This window comes from Nestor notabilis, unplaced genomic scaffold, assembly GCF_000696875.1.
Source record: "Nestor notabilis isolate BGI_N333 unplaced genomic scaffold, ASM69687v1 scaffold1630, whole genome shotgun sequence".
NCBI lineage: Eukaryota > Metazoa > Chordata > Aves > Psittaciformes > Psittacidae > Nestor > Nestor notabilis.
This window is the reverse complement of record NW_009910520.1, coordinates 225,916-244,306: the sequence shown is the minus strand read 5'-3', so window position 1 is coordinate 244,306 and position 18,391 is coordinate 225,916. Positions and strand designations below refer to the sequence as shown.

At 38.3% G+C, this 18,391-nt stretch overlaps 1 protein-coding gene across 1 annotated transcript in view; it reads left to right on the top strand.

The window, feature by feature from the left end:
• Window positions 1-18,391, top strand: part of LOC104402488 (disks large homolog 2) — a gene marked incomplete at both ends in the record, with an annotated part of 363,023 nt that overhangs the window by 121,437 nt on the left and 223,195 nt on the right. The window lies entirely within an intron of this gene.

Here is an 18,391-nt window from a genome sequence, read left to right as displayed (position 1 = left end):
TCACTGAGCATCTTTGGGTTTATAGGGTGGCTGCCTAAGCCTTTCAGAAGCAATTGAGGAAAAAATAATCACCTCCCTCACCAACCTGTGGTTGAGAATATATCTAAAATTTAGCATTCCCTAGGCTAGCTGTGCTCTGAGAGGGCAGTTAGTAAAACCTAAAGTGATAGCATTTCCATAACTGAAGTAATGGAAGACATTTCTATAAAATACTGTCAATGACTGCCTCTTGAGAAATATTTAATAAAGAAAAACATACCCTCCAAAAATGTACCTAGTATAACCCAGCTATTCTTCTGTAATCTACTGGGATAGTAGTAAACTATTTGCAAGCAAGACTTGGGAGATAGAGGAAGAGTAGGGTACACGTTTTCAAGATGTTGAGTGCTTCCTTTGTCAGGAAAAATACTGTCAACCTTTGTATTCTAGAGTGGAAGAAAAATAATTGTATTTGGAGCTTTGATCATAGGCATTTTCTACAGAAAACAGTTATCAAAGAAAAGAGTAATGTGGGAAGAGTAAGAGCAGAAGCGTGTAAGTGGAAGGTAAAATGGTAAATTAACGTAAGATACACTAACAGGAAAGAAACCCCAGGGATTAGAAAACAGCTGCAAAGTGCTTTGCAGTGCTATGAAATAGAAAGCTAAATTAAAAAAGCAGTAAGACAAGTACTAGTGAATGCGACAGATGTGCTAAGACCATGGAGAAGCTGTTTGTTGATTAGAATGAAAACTGTGTAGCTTCTAGAATTTGTAAACAGATGCTTAATCACTGGACAAAGGGATTAGTCAAGCTGTTCAGGCCAGTGCAAGTTTGGGTGAAAACACTGGTAAGGACAAGGGTTTATAAAGGTATAAATAACTCCAGAGAGGTGCTGGGCACTGACATCTACCCACAATATTTCAATTTCTCTGCAAATATTATCTTAAAGGAAATAAATAAGCAAAGATTAGTAAAATTACTTCAGGTCTTCAGGTCCAGTTTCCATATGAGTAATTTATCTGTAAGCATCAGAGTGCTGCTGTGTGTTTAAAGCCAGACAGCATAAGGGGTCATTATAAGAAGACTTTTAAAATGGTCCCTTTAGAAAGGAAGGGACCAACTTGAACTAGAAAGCAGGTTCATAGGGGATTTTGGGACCTTGAAATTGTGTATTGTGAGCACTTAGGATTACGCTGTGGCATGCTAAATGTAGAGAGACACAATTCATTGCTAAATGGTTGATCTCTATAGACTTGACTGTCAGGACAATGGAGATAGGCTGGGGGGGAAAGGGTGAATCTAATAAGGCTATTTCCTGCAGATCAGATACGCAGATGCCAATAATCAGTGGAGCCCTGGAGAGCTCATAGAACTAGGCCATTTTGCCACCTGAAGGTATAATTCTCTACAGCCTTTTGCTTTATTGTGTGATTGATTGGATTCTTGGTCATCAGATATTTGATGACCTGACATCAGGACTTAAAAAGCTGGGCTTTGTTTTACTGAGTGTCAATTAATAGTTCTCTTTAAGAGTGAGGTTTCATTTCTCTTCATTCTACTATGATGTAAAATTAAGCTCCGGTCCCTGTATATTTAATCAGTTTGTTTATTTCAACAGTCCAACAAAAGAACACAAAAGAAAAGGCACAACTCACGCATGGTTAAATGCTCTGTACTGTGCTCTACTACATGCTGTGGTAGAGGGTACTGATTGCTACAATTTATGCTTCCTTCCCACTGTGAAATAGTATTCAGATGGAAAATATGACAGTTTTCGATGTTCTCAAACACTGTCATCATTTCCACAGGACTCTTTCAATAATTCACCATAATACTTCAGCAAATGCCTTCGGTCAGGGAAGTGACAGCTTTACAGCATATACCATGATTTGATTTCCAAATGGACTCGGTGTTCACAGTTGGAGAATAGGTTTTAGAAAAGTATTAATCCCATTTTAATGCTAATCCAGGTGGTTATTCTTGCAGAAATGTTCATTGTATGCAGCCCTAAATTTCACAAAGGTGATGTCTCAGGGGTGTATTGTGTCAAATATTTGCAAGAATTAATCCATAAAAAGACCTTGTTCTAAATCCACAGGTGTGATTACTGCCATCTCTATTTGAAGTTGTATCACGGAAGATGTCTTCCAAATATTGATCAGGCATTTTGAAAGGTTTCCTTTTACCCACCTGAATTCCTCAAAGCCTTATGCCTCCACATTATACACTTCCGTGGTCTCCAGTCACATATAAAAAGATATCTCAGAGCAGCCTTCCAATATCTGAAGGGGGCCTACAAGGATGCTGGGGAGGGACTCTTCATTAGGGTCTCTAGTGGTAGGACAAGGGGTAATGGCTTTAAACTTAAACAGGGGAACTTTAGGTTAGATCTAAGGAAGAAGTTCTTCACAGTGAGGGTGGTGAGGCACTGGAATAGCTTGTCCAAGGAAGTTGTGAATGCTCCAACCATGGAGGCGTTCAAGGCCAGGCTGGACAGAGCCTTGGGCAACATAGTTTAGTGTGTGGTGTCCCTGCTCATGGCAGGGGGGTCGGAACCAGATGGTCTTAAGGTCCTTTCCAACCCTAAGTGTTCTATGATTCTATGATTCTATGACAAGGGATAACGGCTTTAAACTTAAACAGGGGAAGTTCAGGTTAGATATAAGGAAGAAGTTCTTCACAGTGAGGGTGGTGAGGCACTGGAATAGGTTGCCCAAGGAAGTTGTGAATGCTCCAACCCTGGAGGTGTTCAAGGGCAGGTTGGACAGAGCCTTGGGTGACATGGTTTAGTGTGTGGTGTCCCTGCCCATGGCAGGGGGGTTGGAACTAGATGATCTTAAGTTCCTTTCCAACCCTAACTATTCTGTGATTCTATGATATGCCTGTCTTCCTGCAGGCTTCCTAGAAAGAGTCTTTCATTGGCATTTGGCAGCCTCAGGTTTGGGGAGAATGGGACAGGGATTATTTGCTTGTTTTGGTAACTGCAGTCATTGTCATATTTCAGTGCTCCAATATTGAGAATCTGCTGCTGAACTGCAAGAAATTTGGTCTGACAGATAACTTTTCCAGAGGAAAAGGAACATGATGCTGTGTTCTCCCAATTGAAGTGCTTGTAAGCCAGCCAGCGCCTTTCAAATTGCTGCTCCAGATAATTTGTCAGATACTCCTCAGATGATTGTTTTGTCAAGCCTCATTAACTTAATAGGCAAAGAGGATTCATAGGCCAAAGCCTTATTTGTCTATAATAAATTCAAGTTTATAACCCTTGCTGTTATGGTGGCCTGTCAGCTCCTGGGAGGTTTGGAGGTCTAGAACAACATACTGCCATTTTAGGATATAAGTTATTTGGGGTTTGATTGAATTATCAGTTCATGTGAATTGATATTAACAGGGGCATGTCAATGTGCAACAGCTGAAAATCTGTCTCATTGAAGGCAGAAGCAGAGAGAGAATTTCGAACTATTAAGTTTTCCTTTGAGAGCACGACATGGGAATGGATGCAGAGTATTCATGTTCTGGCCTCTGTCATTATTGACAGTTACATGTACAATTAGAAGATTACTGGCAGCGAAAGGAAATCACAGCTCGTAGATGTAACACTCTTTTACAGCCATGAGACTTTGCTTCTACAGTACATTACATAAAATGTTGTGTTCTTAGTCTTTGCACTGAGAACTTCATAGACACACTTAAAAAATGCTTCGGTTTGGACCAGAACTAACTCCCCTGTCGTCACTGAAATCTTCTTAGCACTCTAGTTGCCAGCGTAAATCTTGCTAAAGGGCAGCCCTGATATTGTTGGTTTGTGTTATTTCTTTATTTTTTCCATAGGTATTTGTTTTTCTCTTAAGACTTTATCATGTGATTACATCAGTATTTCTTAATACATTTAGGGGAAGGAGCAAAGGTAAGGTCTCAACTTCATAGTCATAGGAGAAAACCTTGGGAACATGCCACCTCCCAAAATATAAAAATACATTAAAATTTTGTTCATGTTTTGTCTAGCTTTTGTAAACTTTCAGATCCTCCTTATGGTACTTGAGTGCCTGGACTGAAAGTATTTGGCTTGCTTTTAAAATCAAGATTAGTTTCTTAAAGGCAGCCCCGGATCTGGCTGACACCATGATCTGTAATCTTAGACTAGTTAGTGATCCTGAGTTTTGTTTCCCAGTCTCTAAAAGAGGTTGAATAATGATCTCATAGAGCTGCTTTGAAAACTAATTCTGTCTGAGACAATAGCATCCTATTACTAATGGCAATTTGTGTTGTTATTTAATAACATGAAAATAATTTTAAGGTATTTGATGAATTACATTAATGACGTCAAGTTCTTGGGACCACTGCTACTTTCCCACCAATGGGGATTAGTGAGAGATGGGAAATTGGAACTAGATGAGATTTAAGGTCCCTTCTAGCCCAAGCTATTTTGTGATTCTGTGATACTGGCACAGGGCAGAACAGAGTCTTTTGCAGCAAACAGCCTGCATTTGCATAGGTATTCAGGGGTAGCTGAGCATTGTGTAACTCTGAAGAGCTACACAAATAAAAGCATGCTGAAATGTATGCAGGATATATGGGTAAGGAAACTACAATGTCCAGAATTTTAATGATTGGTGGGTGATGCTACTTCCAACACATGGCTGAATTCCCATAGCTCCATGTAAGCTCACGGGTCACTATGCTCCAGTAGTCCCTGCAATCAGACTAGCGCATATCTGCAACACTAAGCATGACTGCTTGTGGTCAACTCACTGAGTTTAAGGGATCCCTGGGATCCCTCCACAGACCACGAAGGGACAGCTGAAAAGGTCCTGATTGCTTTTCACTGATCCTTGCAGGAAGTTAACTGCACTTGAAAAAGGTGTAAATAGTGGGCCTCTCTAGTACTTACTGCTATGGTGTCCTTTCTCATTTGTTAATATCTGAGCAGCCTTTTTCTTCACAATAACCATCTGGGAGCGAGCTTATTGTCAAAATGATGCATATAAGTGTACTTGTGTGTGGCTGCCTTCCAGGGAGGCTCTTGTCATCTTTATTGAAATTCACATTGTACAGGAGTACTCATCATCCCCTTTTCAATCCCATGTGTTTAATATGGGAATTATATCTCCCAAAACACATCTAGCCCTATTTCGAGCTTTTTGAAATGCCTGGCAACCTGAAAATGGGACCTATCAAACAAGCAGTAAAAAGAAATTATATTGCGAAATTGAATCTTCAACTTGCCCCACACAAACACAACCATCTTGAATTTAAAATGAACTTTTACTGTTTAGTTGTATTCATTTACTTATATTGGGGGGAAAATTACAAATAATATTTATAAAATTGGAAATTATTCTGTTTGGGGCAAATGGGTTTAAAAACACACTTTAATATTCAAAGTCAGAATTGGAGTAGATTTGTAGTTTTTCCTATTCTAACACCTTGGAATCAGCTTCTGGACTGATCTGCATCTTACACAATCCAGCCACAGACAATAAGCTTGTATGTGGTGAACTAGCACTACTAAATATCACTGCTTAAAGACAGTGGAGGGGAATAAGTACACAATTCTTTCTGTAGATTTTTGAACAGCAAAATAGGCAATTCTAAGGTTCAACTTAGTCAGTGTCAATGGGGGAAAAAAATCCTATTGTCACAGAGGAAAACATCTTTAGAAAATAAAAGACACCTGATTAAAAGAACTCTTGATAAAGTAACTCCCTAAAACCATAAGGTGGCATTTTAAAAAATGAGCACTGGGACATTTTGTTTTGAGAAGTGACTTTAAGGTATATCTATGCACAGATTTAGGCATTCAGAGGCACACAGCATATAGCAACTGCTAAGCAATTTAAGAGATTAAACTGGTCATCTCAGAGGCTGCCTCGGGTGCTGATGTTCATGCTGATGGGAATTGGTGCATCTTGTTATTGCTGATTTCAGTGGGAATTAGGTATGTAAGTGCTATGGCCTTCACTCCCAAAACATCTTTAGCAATTCAAGTACTTCTTTAACTCTGGCACCTTTAGATCTTTCTAAAAATAGGTTTGGATACTTTGACTCACATGAGGAGTACGAATTGCAGTGATTGGCAAGATGCAGCCCAGATGCATGCAACTACAGACCCATTAGACTTGACTGTGTGGTGCTGCTTCTGAAAGCAGCTCCAGAGCTGCAGTATTTTATAGTTATATACTGTAAGGCAAAACAAAATCCCTATAAACTATGTTGATTAACTGTCTACAACTTGAATGCAGAGCCCCAATGTAGATTGCTCCTGCTTGTGAATCAGACTCCTGAGGCCTTTAAATTATTTAGGATCTTTTGGAGATGATACAAATTAATTGTGGGTTTTCCTTATCATTTTCAATTAACAAATTAAAAAGTCTTAACTGGAACAGGTTCCTGTAATTTCTTTTTAATCCTGACTCAAGTGTTCTCTGAAAGTAAATGATCCAGTCATATATAACTGTTATAGTTAATGAAAGAAAAATGAAGCTGTCTGTCAGCCTTAGCATTCATGTTAGTTTGCATGGATGAATCTCTGACCTTAATAAGCACAAACATTCCTACTGCCTCTCTTATGCTCTTTCCTATTTTTAATGAGAACTCTTCTGGTTTAGACACTTATTAATTAAAATTATTAGGAAGATGCACCTTTCAAAAACTCAGTGCGATGATTGCCTGTAAAAGCATAAAATCTCTCCAGTTCAAGTGTTTAATTATGTAAAGATACAGAAGACTTTCAGGTTAAGTTGGAATGCTTCAGGTTAGAGCTGCTGGGCTTTATTTTTCAGTTGTGCTGCTGACTAAATCTCTTTAGTTGAGCAAATTGCTTAATACTGTTTGCTTTGCTTTATCTATCAGTAAAATAATCTTCTAACTCAGTTATACCGAGAAGGATAACTAATGTTTTTAAACAGAATAGAGTTAATTTTTTTAAAAGACAAAAAATAAGCTGTTTCTCCTGTTCTATCATTTGAGAAATGTTTCATATTTTTGGAATATATGGTTTGATTTTCAGACTACTGTGCTCTCGAGTGCTACAGATCCTCTTTTGTTCATTTTCTGCATCCATGGAAATTAAACTGTATATTCTTAGCTCATAAAATGGACAGAAATATTAACTTAGTTTAGTTAAGTAGCAGTATTTTTCTTACTGTGTCTTTAGAGAAGAGAAAACGCATCATCTTGCAGGAAGAAAACGTTTGTAAATCACTGGTATTAAAAATTTTCCTGCTGTTATGATTACAAAGAGAGCTACAGAGAGTTGGGAACAAAGGAAAGATGTCTCCTTCCTTTCCATGCCTATAAGCAAGCTCTGAAATTCAGTCTCTAAAGTCACAGGAAACACTCCTGAGGTATCGAATGCTAGTTCCTATGTCTTGGATTAATGGTGAAGACTGGAACCAGGAGACTATAAGATTTTAAGACCACTTTTAACTGTTTTTTTTGGCAAGGGCGATCAGTCATCCAGTAAGGGGAGGGCAAGGTGGACCATGGCTCTTGAAACTGAAGTTTTGCCTGATGTCTGCGTCAGAGGATCACATTGACCAAATGCTGGCCACAGTTACTGGCTGTAAGAGCAGTTACTGACTAGGTACAAGGCAGGAGTGATGCTTCAGATTATCTCGTGAAGATCCAGTCAGTTCAGAACTAGGTCTGCACAGTAAGCTCCTTGTTTGAAAGGGTCACTTCTGTGAGACACGTTATTGTTTATTTTCAGGATACGTAAGCACCCTCTCAAACATCCTGTTCTGTGTCTGACAATCCCCTTAGAGCAGTTCTTCCACAATGATAAAGCATTAAAACTCCAGACACGAGGTTGAAATGCTTCTGAGTGTTGGGAGAAATTTACACCCACATTTTGTAATATCAGTTCCATATCTGGTTCATGTGTATTCCAAATAGGTGACACAAATTCCAACAGCAGTGTCACTCTGCATAGGAGTGCTATAGTAACAAGCTAATGGAGCCATTCACTAATTCATATCTTGTCCACAGTGACGAAAGTTAATGACAATTATTACCTGACAACTGTCTAAAGGCCACTATGAGAAATGAGTTTGGAGATTGCAGTTTCATTCCTGTAGACATGTTTCCACATTATAAAAATCATCACTCCATCTGTCACAGTAATTGCTAGGCTCTCAGCTCATCAGAAAACCCAAGGATAAATTTAACCTGGAGAACAAATTTCTCTTTTTTACCCCGTGAGAGAGTTCTTTGAGCTTAGAAATGAAATATTACTGTGGAGACAGGGTAAATAAAGGTACCCAGGGCTGTGGCTGCACACCAAAGGAGCAAGAGAGCTAACTGGTTGAAGCAAAGAGCTGGGAACAGAGAAATTAGCCCGTGCCACTGACAGCTTGTATGATTTCAGCAATTTAATACTTTCCTTCAATTTTGGCCATCTGTGAAATACATTACATGCATCCACAGACACCACCAGCAGCTCTCAGAGTTAAAAGGTATTTTCAGTAGGTGCAAATATGAATGATTTTGTGCACTGCATAAAAAAGAGCGATCATTAGTACCAAGTGGAGTGATAGGAGGCCTTATAGAAGCAGGTGGGACCTCTAATTATAACAGTGTAATTTGTCATGGAAATAGGAGAGAATTACCACAGTAATAATGAACTTTCCCTCAGCCCTGTGCTAGTCTTGTTTTACTCTATAGTTATCCCACTGCAGTAATGTAGTGCTGACTCAGGCCCCCAGATTGTTTTGTATTTAATTATCACCATTTATTACTGTTGACAGAAGCCCTATATTTAGATACTTGCAAATATGTCCATTTCTGTTAATTTTGCCAAGTCAAGTATGGTCTGAGTTTAACAAGGTATGTCTAAAAATACAGAAATCAGGAGGTAGCACTGTGCTGTCTGTGCAAGGCCAGTGATAGTGCAAGCCTGTTTGAGGACACTGGTGTAGTAGGTGTTGCAAAACTGAATGAGCTGTTTAATCTAGATACTCATCTCTTGTAGCCTCTGATTTCACAGCAGTGTACTTCTTCTGTCCATAAGTTATAAAATGTTAATTAATGGAATAGTCAGAAAGACAGGATTATTAAGATTAAAACAAACTCCTGACATGATGGGACCCAGCTCCTGGATCTACTCTAAAATGTCTATGTATTTTTGTTTTCCTTTTCAGATTTTTTCCCCACTATCAGAACACAGTTTTACCTTTATGGGTCTGTGAGGATAATAATTATTTCCCATGGTAAAGGAAAATCGATTTAGATAGGCAAAGGCTGAAACAGATTCAGCCTTTGAATCAGATTCTTCTGCCATTTCTGTTTTTTAAATGGATGTGCAAGCATCATTAGGAAAAAATGTTATCAAATGGTTATATATTTATCATGTTACTGCAGAAATATTTATTGATCAATGTATTGATCACTGCATTGGTTTAAGAAATAGGACTGGAGGTGAGGTAGACGGAAACAGGAAAGGAAGGGCAGAAAGAGGGATGCTTATTTATTACTCACAAATACAGGGGAAATGGAAAACCCTGAACCTGAGTTATTGACAGGAAACATTGAAAAGGACAAGAAAATGCTGCCATTGATAAAACATATGTATTTATGCAAAGATATTCAGTGCCAATTTGCATCAGTAGGACAAATTGACATAGCAGTTCATCATAAGCCATAGTCATTATAAGCTGCTGCATCAGTACGAAGTCACTGGGAAAAGGGGTTTTTTTGTTTGACTGAGGTGTGCAGAAAGAGTTACAAGCTCTAAACATCCCTGAATTTGGTGAAAGCCTAGTTATACAACCGACCTTTTTGGGTTGGACCTAAATTTAGCTAAATTGTCATTGTAAATTTGCATGTAGAATGTTTTGGGATCTTAAACAATTTATTCTTTAAAAGGTTTTTATTTATTTTTAACGAATAACACTAGAGGCAGCCAGCTTATATGAATCTTTTAAATAATGCTTATAGTGCATAAACCCACTACTGTTAACTGCATAAAAAGCAAGGTCAATGGAAGTGACAAGATATGAAAACACATTCTTTTAGCTGACAAAGGGAAGGAGAAGGAGATTTAGTTGGACTTTGAAAATTAAAATTTCAATATTGTTAAGGAAATGCCGGAACAGAAACATTACAATCCACAGGGAGATGCAGAGGCAATTTCTTTTTCCAGAGTATTTCCATACTCCATGAAGAACATGCATCATTCCACACATAATTGGAGTCGCTTGCTGTATCTTTTGAGGCTCATTATAGTTCTTGCTTTTATGCTGTTGAAATCACTACACTGATGAAGTGGAGAGCAGGAAAAAGAATATAACTCTACAACGTGAGAGGACACTTAAGCTCACAGTCTCGCACATCACAAACTGCTTTTGATCTGATTACACTGATTTCTAACATCTGAATTCTGAATAGCAATGACTGTATCCTTAAGACTAGATTTCCTAAAAAGCAGCCTGAAACCATCATAATGTATTACACTTTGTAAAGAGAAAACGAATCAACATGCACACCTGCAACTCACTGAAGCCTGCCTGGGGGGAGTACACGGTAGGGAAGCCAAATGTCACTTGCTACTACTCACGGGTAGCAACAGGGTGTATCTGCACAGCCCAGTGCAAGGGTTACCATTCAGATACTCCTGAGCTGGTTCTAGACAAGATAAGTCAGCTGATGAAGCAGCCTAACCTGCTTCCAACAAATGTCCACGTTTATTAATAGTTGAGTTGGGTATAATCAGCAACATGCGTAGACAGTTTAGTTGCTGATCTGTTGAAGATTGCATAAGCTGTAATCAGAACTCTTAGCCTATTCAGGGTGCAGTGACTAAGAGTTGCAGGTAGGAGGACTTATGTAGTATCTGAGGCAAGAGTGAGGCTCTACAGGTTCGGTTGGAAGGAGAAGTCATACAGGTTTGGCTAGAATACAAACTCACATAATACTGTCATTGCACCATGCAGAAGAGAATTTGCTTTTGGTGTTTCAGGTTCAGCAGTATAAGTGAAGGTTGTTAATTTTTCATATCAAGCCTTTACAACCTTTTTATATATTATACTACTTCAGTGAAAGTGTATAAAAAGTCTTGTTTTACGAAGACATTTGAAATAGGCAATGAATTCATGAGTGCCATTGAAGTCACAGGTGCTCTCTAGAACACTGAGGCTCAAATGATTCAAACTTCTCTGTATTGTTGTGTGCACAGCAATTAGAAAGGGAAGTATGCAAAGAGTGAAACCCAATCCTGATGCAGATTGTAGTATTTTTGTTGTCCTATTGGATTTTGTCTGGTTTCCCACGTCCCTCTCATAGTCATCACTCAATAATTAGCATTCATGTTGTTATGCCACAAATTACAAAACTGGCTCTTTCAGCTACGGTTGTGCTTTAGAACCAGAAACGGAGATCAGAATTGTTGGTAATGACTAGCCTATTTCTTTTCCTTGTCTTTCCTATTTTTTTTCTGATACACAATACCAGAGTGCTTTGAATTAATGACAGAATGGTAGAATTTTCTGTTTTGACAGGAGGAGGATTAGGCAGCAGGTGCCCGCAAAGGAAGGATCAGTACAAAAAACTAACCGCATCTCAGTAAAGTCAGGAGACAGTACAAAAACCAAACCACATCTCAGTGAAGTCAGAAGGAGAATTACATTGACTTTGTTGGAGCTTGGATAATCCAAGAATAAACATGGAAACATAATACTGTAAGCAGGTTCATACTTTCTTGTCGAGGCTAACTTTCAAAAGACATGTCATCATGCTTAGTAGCATCTCAGAGCTTGTTTCTCAGAGATCCACAATCTATTTGAATGTACTACTTGATATCCTTCATAAAGATTATCATCACATGGAAAATAAATTCTTAAATGATTAATGGCTTTAAACTTAAACAGGGGAACTTTAGGTTAGATATAAGGAAGAAGTTCTTCACAGTGAGGGTGCTGAGGCACTGGAATGGGTTGCCCAAGGAAGTTGTGAATGCTCCAACCCTGGAGGTGTTCAAGGCCAGGCTGGACAGAGCCTTGGGCAACACAGTTTAGTGTGTGGTGTCCCTGCTCATGGCAGGGGGGTTGGAACAAGATGATCTTAAGGTCCTTTCCAACCCTAACTATTCTATGGTTCTATGATTGGAAAGATTGATCTATTTGCTGTCAGCATAAATAAGCCAAGCAGCATGGACCATTGCCGAGGAGTAAACCATAAAACACAATGCTGCCAAAAAAATGTGTAGTTCTTTGTAATCACCACTATGCTAAAAGCACGGATTTTTTATAAAGTTAATGTAAATTAGCTCTTCAGTAGGACAGAATATACTCTATTTTTCCCATCAGATTAATATAATTTTGTCCATGCCAACCTTTCATGTTTTCATGTTCAAATCGCCCAATTCTACAATTCTTGCGTTACCAATTTACAGCTTAAAAAACTAGCTTAATTAGTGTCAAGTAACAAAGGTACAACATTGATGCAACTCAGGAAATGACAGGTTTTCTTCAGCTTCCCCACAGAAGTGGTGACTAGCACAAATTAATTTTAGTCTTGTCTACTTTAGTACTGCTCCCATCACTGTAAGAGTCTGGACATCTCATTTATCTTTGTTTTCTCAGAGACAGGGAGCTGGCAGACAGAGAGAGTAAACGGCTTTGCTGAGGTCCTAAAGGAAATTCACAGTGAGGCTGGGAAGTTTCAGAGTCGCTTGCCAAAAGGAGCAATAAATAAAGCACACAAATCAAGCATACATTGTGCACGTTCGAATTTTAGTAGCATACGTATGAATTTAAATCAGTGTAATTATCTTTCTGAAGATTTAAGATAGCTTCAATTGACTTAAAATGTATTGCTGGAAGAAAGTGGAAGCCACCATTTGACTTGGGAATGTTCATTCACAGGTTGATTAACTAATATGCAGGAATTTGGTAATATTCTATGTATAAATAAACTCATATTTCTAAGAAGAAACAGGAAAGTGAATTAAAATAGGTCCTAATAAAATAGCATTTCATCTCTCAAAAGCTTAAACCAGTCTCAAAGTAGAGAACAATATGAGCTGTGATGTGAGAAGACATTCTATTTACTTTGGTAAAATGCTGACTGGTTTACCTGTTTTCCATCAGAGGTGTGCACAGTGTAACATTTACTGTAAATATTTAACAGGTCTGGATTACTGTCTATGAAAAACATAAATGGAAATAAGGATTTTTTTCTAACACATTATACATTCTGCATTCACACTGAAAGGAAGGAGTTGGTGTTTGGGACTGATGTGTAGAAATGTCTCATTTATCTGAATAAACAATTCTTCAGCTGTAGTAGCTATCATAGGTTTAAAAGATGCAAATTTAAATGAATTTAGATGCCTCAAAGGTGTAGAATCTTTCCAGTCCTGTGTTTGGGACAGGAAAAAAAAGCAGCAATCAAACTGTTCCACTTAATTTGGGTACGAAAACGAGCATTTTATATCCAGAGTAATTGAGGAGTAAAAAAACCACCTTTTTGGGTTTCTTGATGTATGTCCACCCAATTGTATTTGGAGAATTTCACTGGTTAAACCCATGATTATTTAAACAGGTATTTCCTATAGCAGTAGACAGCCCTGATAAGTTGGAAGAGAGGCATAACTTGGAATAAAATAGTATATCAAAGGAATTCTAAACACAAGAGCCTATTGCCATGGAATTTCCTGCCAATCTTGCAAATGCAAGATTTGAAAATGTGGATGACCATCCAATGCATGGGCTTACCCTCTGTCAGTTGTTTCGTATCATCTGAGTAATCCATGTTTCATATGTGAAGTGTCTCATGGATTGCAGGGAATTCATAGGTTTTCAACAGAACTGCTTTGTCCTCAAAACTGACGCGTGGAGAACTGAAGCAAAAAGCTGCAGTGCTAGCTCAGTTCATATGCACAGGGTAAATATGGACACAAGATGCCCATCTCCAAAAATAGCTTTCTTGCATGGCTCTTTCTTCTTACAGTGCTAAATGACAATGGAATTTTGGTTTTAGTCCTAGTTAAGATTGGATGAGCTGTTGGTATAAATCCAACTGTGACCAATTTTATTGATTGATTCATGCTTACTCGTGCTTCCTTGTCTGTCTGTTATTCTGATGTTTTCTCTTAAACAGCGGTGTTTCTTCTCCCAGTGTACCCAGTGCCAAAACTGGTGCTGGCCAAAACATTTGGGAACAAAAGTAAAAAGGTACTGATGAGTTGGAAGCAGCAAAGAGAGATTGGCTTCTAGAGCTCTTTATCAAATAAACGAAAGCTGAAAGGAGAAGAAACATGGCATCATCTTCACCCTCACACAGAAGTAACCTTGAAATAACCCAAAAACCTTGGGTTTGCTGACTGACGAGAAGATTGTAATTATAAGAAATGATCCCTAACTACGTGAAATATTTGAAAAGTTGAATGAAGGAAACTCAGGCTGTTGTCCAGGACTTACTTATACTATTAAGTATCTTAATGACATTAAATCAGTTTCCAGAAGGATCACAAACTGACTGTTTATCAGTTCAGCCATGTATGAATGCTTGCTAATTTCATAAATCTTTTAAAACCAGTTTCCAATGCTTTCCTCAAATTGTTTATCTATTAAGTTTCTATTGAAACAATTCACCTTAATGGCTATGACAGGCTTATTTACTCTTCATAAATGCCTTTCACTGTGCTTTCCTAAATAGCTAAATTTCTCTTCAAAGATTGAATAGAACAAGCATCTTAAAATAGAAGGTGTTTTATATATTGATTTAGGGATATAAGAATTGACATATTGGAACATACAAGTAATCTGTCTACCCTGTAATTCATCTAATGCAATCTGTGACCTATAATCAAAGACAGGCAAAATTAATTACTAATGTTCTTGTAGAATATTACAGTGATTTGCTATGGGAGATGCTTGTGCTTGAAACTCCCACTGTGAGTAACCCCAGAATGAGAAAAATTAATAGATTTTTAAATTGGTTTTTGTATCTAGTTCTAGCTTATACTTCGTTTTTAGACCTCATAGTGTAGTACGCTGAATGTTTCCCATGAAATGCTGAGTAACTCAGTACAAGAGTCGTAGTTTGTATAGATTAGATTGGAAACAAAAGAGTTTAAGCTGTTGTATTTCTTCACTATTCATCTTTCATTTTGACAATGCATTCTTTAGACTTCTGCATTTTCAAATCACTGTTCACTGCTGTCTGTGTGTATTCTCTTGGGATGTCATTCATTTGTGCATTACATAATCTCTACTTTTGCTGTTCTCTGTGTGTATTTCTCTAGGATTTTTGGTTTTCAGTTTGGTAGAGCTGCACATGCACACATGCATGCTGGGCTGATCTGTATGACAGAAAGTGAGGCTAAATAGCAGCTTCAGCTACCGATGAAGCTCTCACCTCTGATCTGTTAAAGAAAAGACAGACACTAAACCCATATTCCTAGCTTGCACAGAGATAATGTATATCCAAAAAGAGGGATAACATTATTAAAAGGTATCACACAGGTGCAGTAAACATTGTATCAGGAGTAACTGCAATATAAAGTGTGCCGTTCTGATAGATTTTAGATCCTAATCCTAAACTAATGTTTTTTCCATTGTGATCATTCTCTTTGTTCTCATGAACTACTACTACGGAAGCTGAAGAGACACCTTTTCTGGCTGTTTCACCTTGACAGTTAGTGTAATTTATTGAAGTGAACATGTGAGAGTTAATAAGTACAGAGGAAATGAACTTAGTCTTATGCAAAGACAATATTAAAACTTGTATTTCCGTAGGAATGATTTTATTGTGCAAATATAATGATACAGAATCTCATGGGATATGGAAATGTTTCTTAATGGTATGGTATGGTTTGGCATCAGACAGTTTTTCATTGCTGTTTTAAATCACTTTAATTAGCTGTTATTATCCATGTGTTTTTTATTGAATAAGTAAAATTCAGTGCAGTGACTCTACCATGAAAGTAATTTTATGTGCTTGTTTTTCTTTGGAGATGGATAGAAACTTCCTTTGCAAATTAGATTAATGGGTTGCAGTTATTTGTGCTCTGTCATTAGACTTATTTATCTATGATTTCCCTACTCTTTAGAGAAAAAGCAGATGCAGTATAAAAGTCCTATTAATTATTTTTCAAGTGTCATATTCAGTGCAAAATCGACCCTACCTTGAAAAGAGAAAGTAAAGCTAAGATGTTCCAGGCACTAAATGCAGTGTTGCAAGATAAGTGTAACCATGAAGCCATAATCTCTGTCAGTTTTTTAAAGACAAGATTGCTCTAACAGAGTTCGGTGTAAAAATCATGTCATACTTGATGTTTTTTGGATCCTGAATTGGAATTAGGTCTCTGATTCCTGAAGGGAACTCTCAACAGTCTTACAAGTGGTCTTCATAACTATAAATGAAGTCCTGTGGACTGTGGTGGAAAAGTACATGAAAATGTGAGGTCTTTCCACATTTTTCCAGTGTCTGCTTAATCATTTGTTTTCTTGTTTTCCTACTGAGTACATATCTGCTATGCAATTGAATGATTGAATAATCCATTTCATCCAGTTCTAGTGGCAGTAATAAACCACTTCATCTAAAAATTCTGATCTTCACACTTCCTGAAATTCAAGGTCTTACTGGCTATTACCACCCTTATAAACACTTTACTAGTTTACAGTAATTCAGAATTGATGCTGTATTTACAGGCTGTGAATTAGACGAGATTTCCTTTAGACAATAGGAGCTATTTCCTTACTAGAAAACTTCCTTACTTGTTTCTTTTCTTTTCTATTTTTTTTAATCATATATGTCTGATGTGCAGTTTGGTATTTTTGGACTGCAAATCTTCTATGATTCTTCCTTTTGTGCCTATAGGAGTTCTACTAAAACTGCTGAGATACTCCTTCATTTCTATCTAAGTTTTGTTATTCAAAGTTTCTTAAAAGTGGGCCCGTTTTTCATGTTGTTGCTAATGTCTTTTGTATTTTACTTAAACTGGAAAGAGATTCTGGTGCAGATACACTTGCGTTGTTACTTGCATAGAAAACTAATAAGCTTTTTGTGTGCAATAGATAATGTTTCATTACAGAAGCAATGTACAGCACTAGAAATACATCAGAAAGGCTGAAAGGGTGTTATGGGACAGTGGTGAGTGCTGTGTTTTGCAGCTGCCACAGAACAGCTACTGATGGAAGCTGTGTTACTGACTCCCGGTACACCCCACTCAACCAACACCCTGTGGCAGAGGCTCAGCTGTGGTGGCCCAAGGCCTGTTCTTATCACCAGCATCAATACCCTAAGAGTAGCTATATGGCTGCACATCTTATTGCTTTCCATTTTTAATAGGAAAAATAGTGACATTTGAAATTAAGGGTGGCAAATGACTGGTTCTGTCACTGCCCTCTCCTCAGCTAGATGGGAGAGGGAAATGTATCGAGAGGCTTGTGTGTTGAGATAAGGCCAGGAAGAGATCACTCACCAACGACTGTCGTGGGCAAAACTTGGGGAAATTGATTTAATTTATCACCAATCAAATCAGAACAGGATAAATGACAAATAAACCCAAAACTTAAAAATGCCTCCTTCCTTCCTCTCTCTTCCCAGGCTCAACTTCACTCCCAGTTTCTCTAACTCCTCCCCCCAGCAGCACAGGGATACAGGGAATGAGGGTTATGGTCAGTTCATCACACACTGTCTCTGTTGCTTCTTCCTCCTCACCCCATTCCCCTGCTCCATTGTGGGGTCCCTCCCATGGGAGGCAGTCTTCCATGAACTTCTCCAAAGTGGGTCCTTCTCACTTCTCTCCACCGTGGGTCCCTTCCATGGCGTGCATCCTTCAGGAGCAGGCTGCTCTGGTGTGGGTCCCCTGCAGGGTCACAAGTTCTGCAGCAAACCTGCTCCAGTGTGGGCTCCTCTTTCCATGGGGCCACAGGTCCTGCCAGGAGCCTGCTCCAGCGCAGGGTTCCCACAGGCTCACAGGTCTGTTCATGAAAGTAGCACTACATCCTCTTACACAACTGTAATTAGACCCCAACTCAGTTGTTATGATCATGAACCATTTCCATCTGATACTGCTTAAGCAACTGAGGTGATTTTCTTTGTTCTACCATTCTCTTTTCCCTCCCACATACTTACATCTGTTTTTCACTTACTGAAAGTATTTTTTACAGATAGACCTCACTCTTCAGCTGGTCTAATTGTCAAACTAATTTAATCAGGGAGTGTTCCAACTGAGAGGCTAGTGGGAAGAACTGTGAGTTACTTTTTTTAACAGCAACAGAATGTCTTGTAATGTCACGGAGATTTAGGCATCCCACTGCTGAAAACCCAGGTCTGTCCAAAGTATGAGAAGAAGCTGTGAACGAGAAACATAATGAACTAGAATAAGGATGGGATGAAAAGGAGGAATTTAAGCAAAATAAAAAAATACATGTTGCAACAGAAATCAGTACCTAACAGTGAT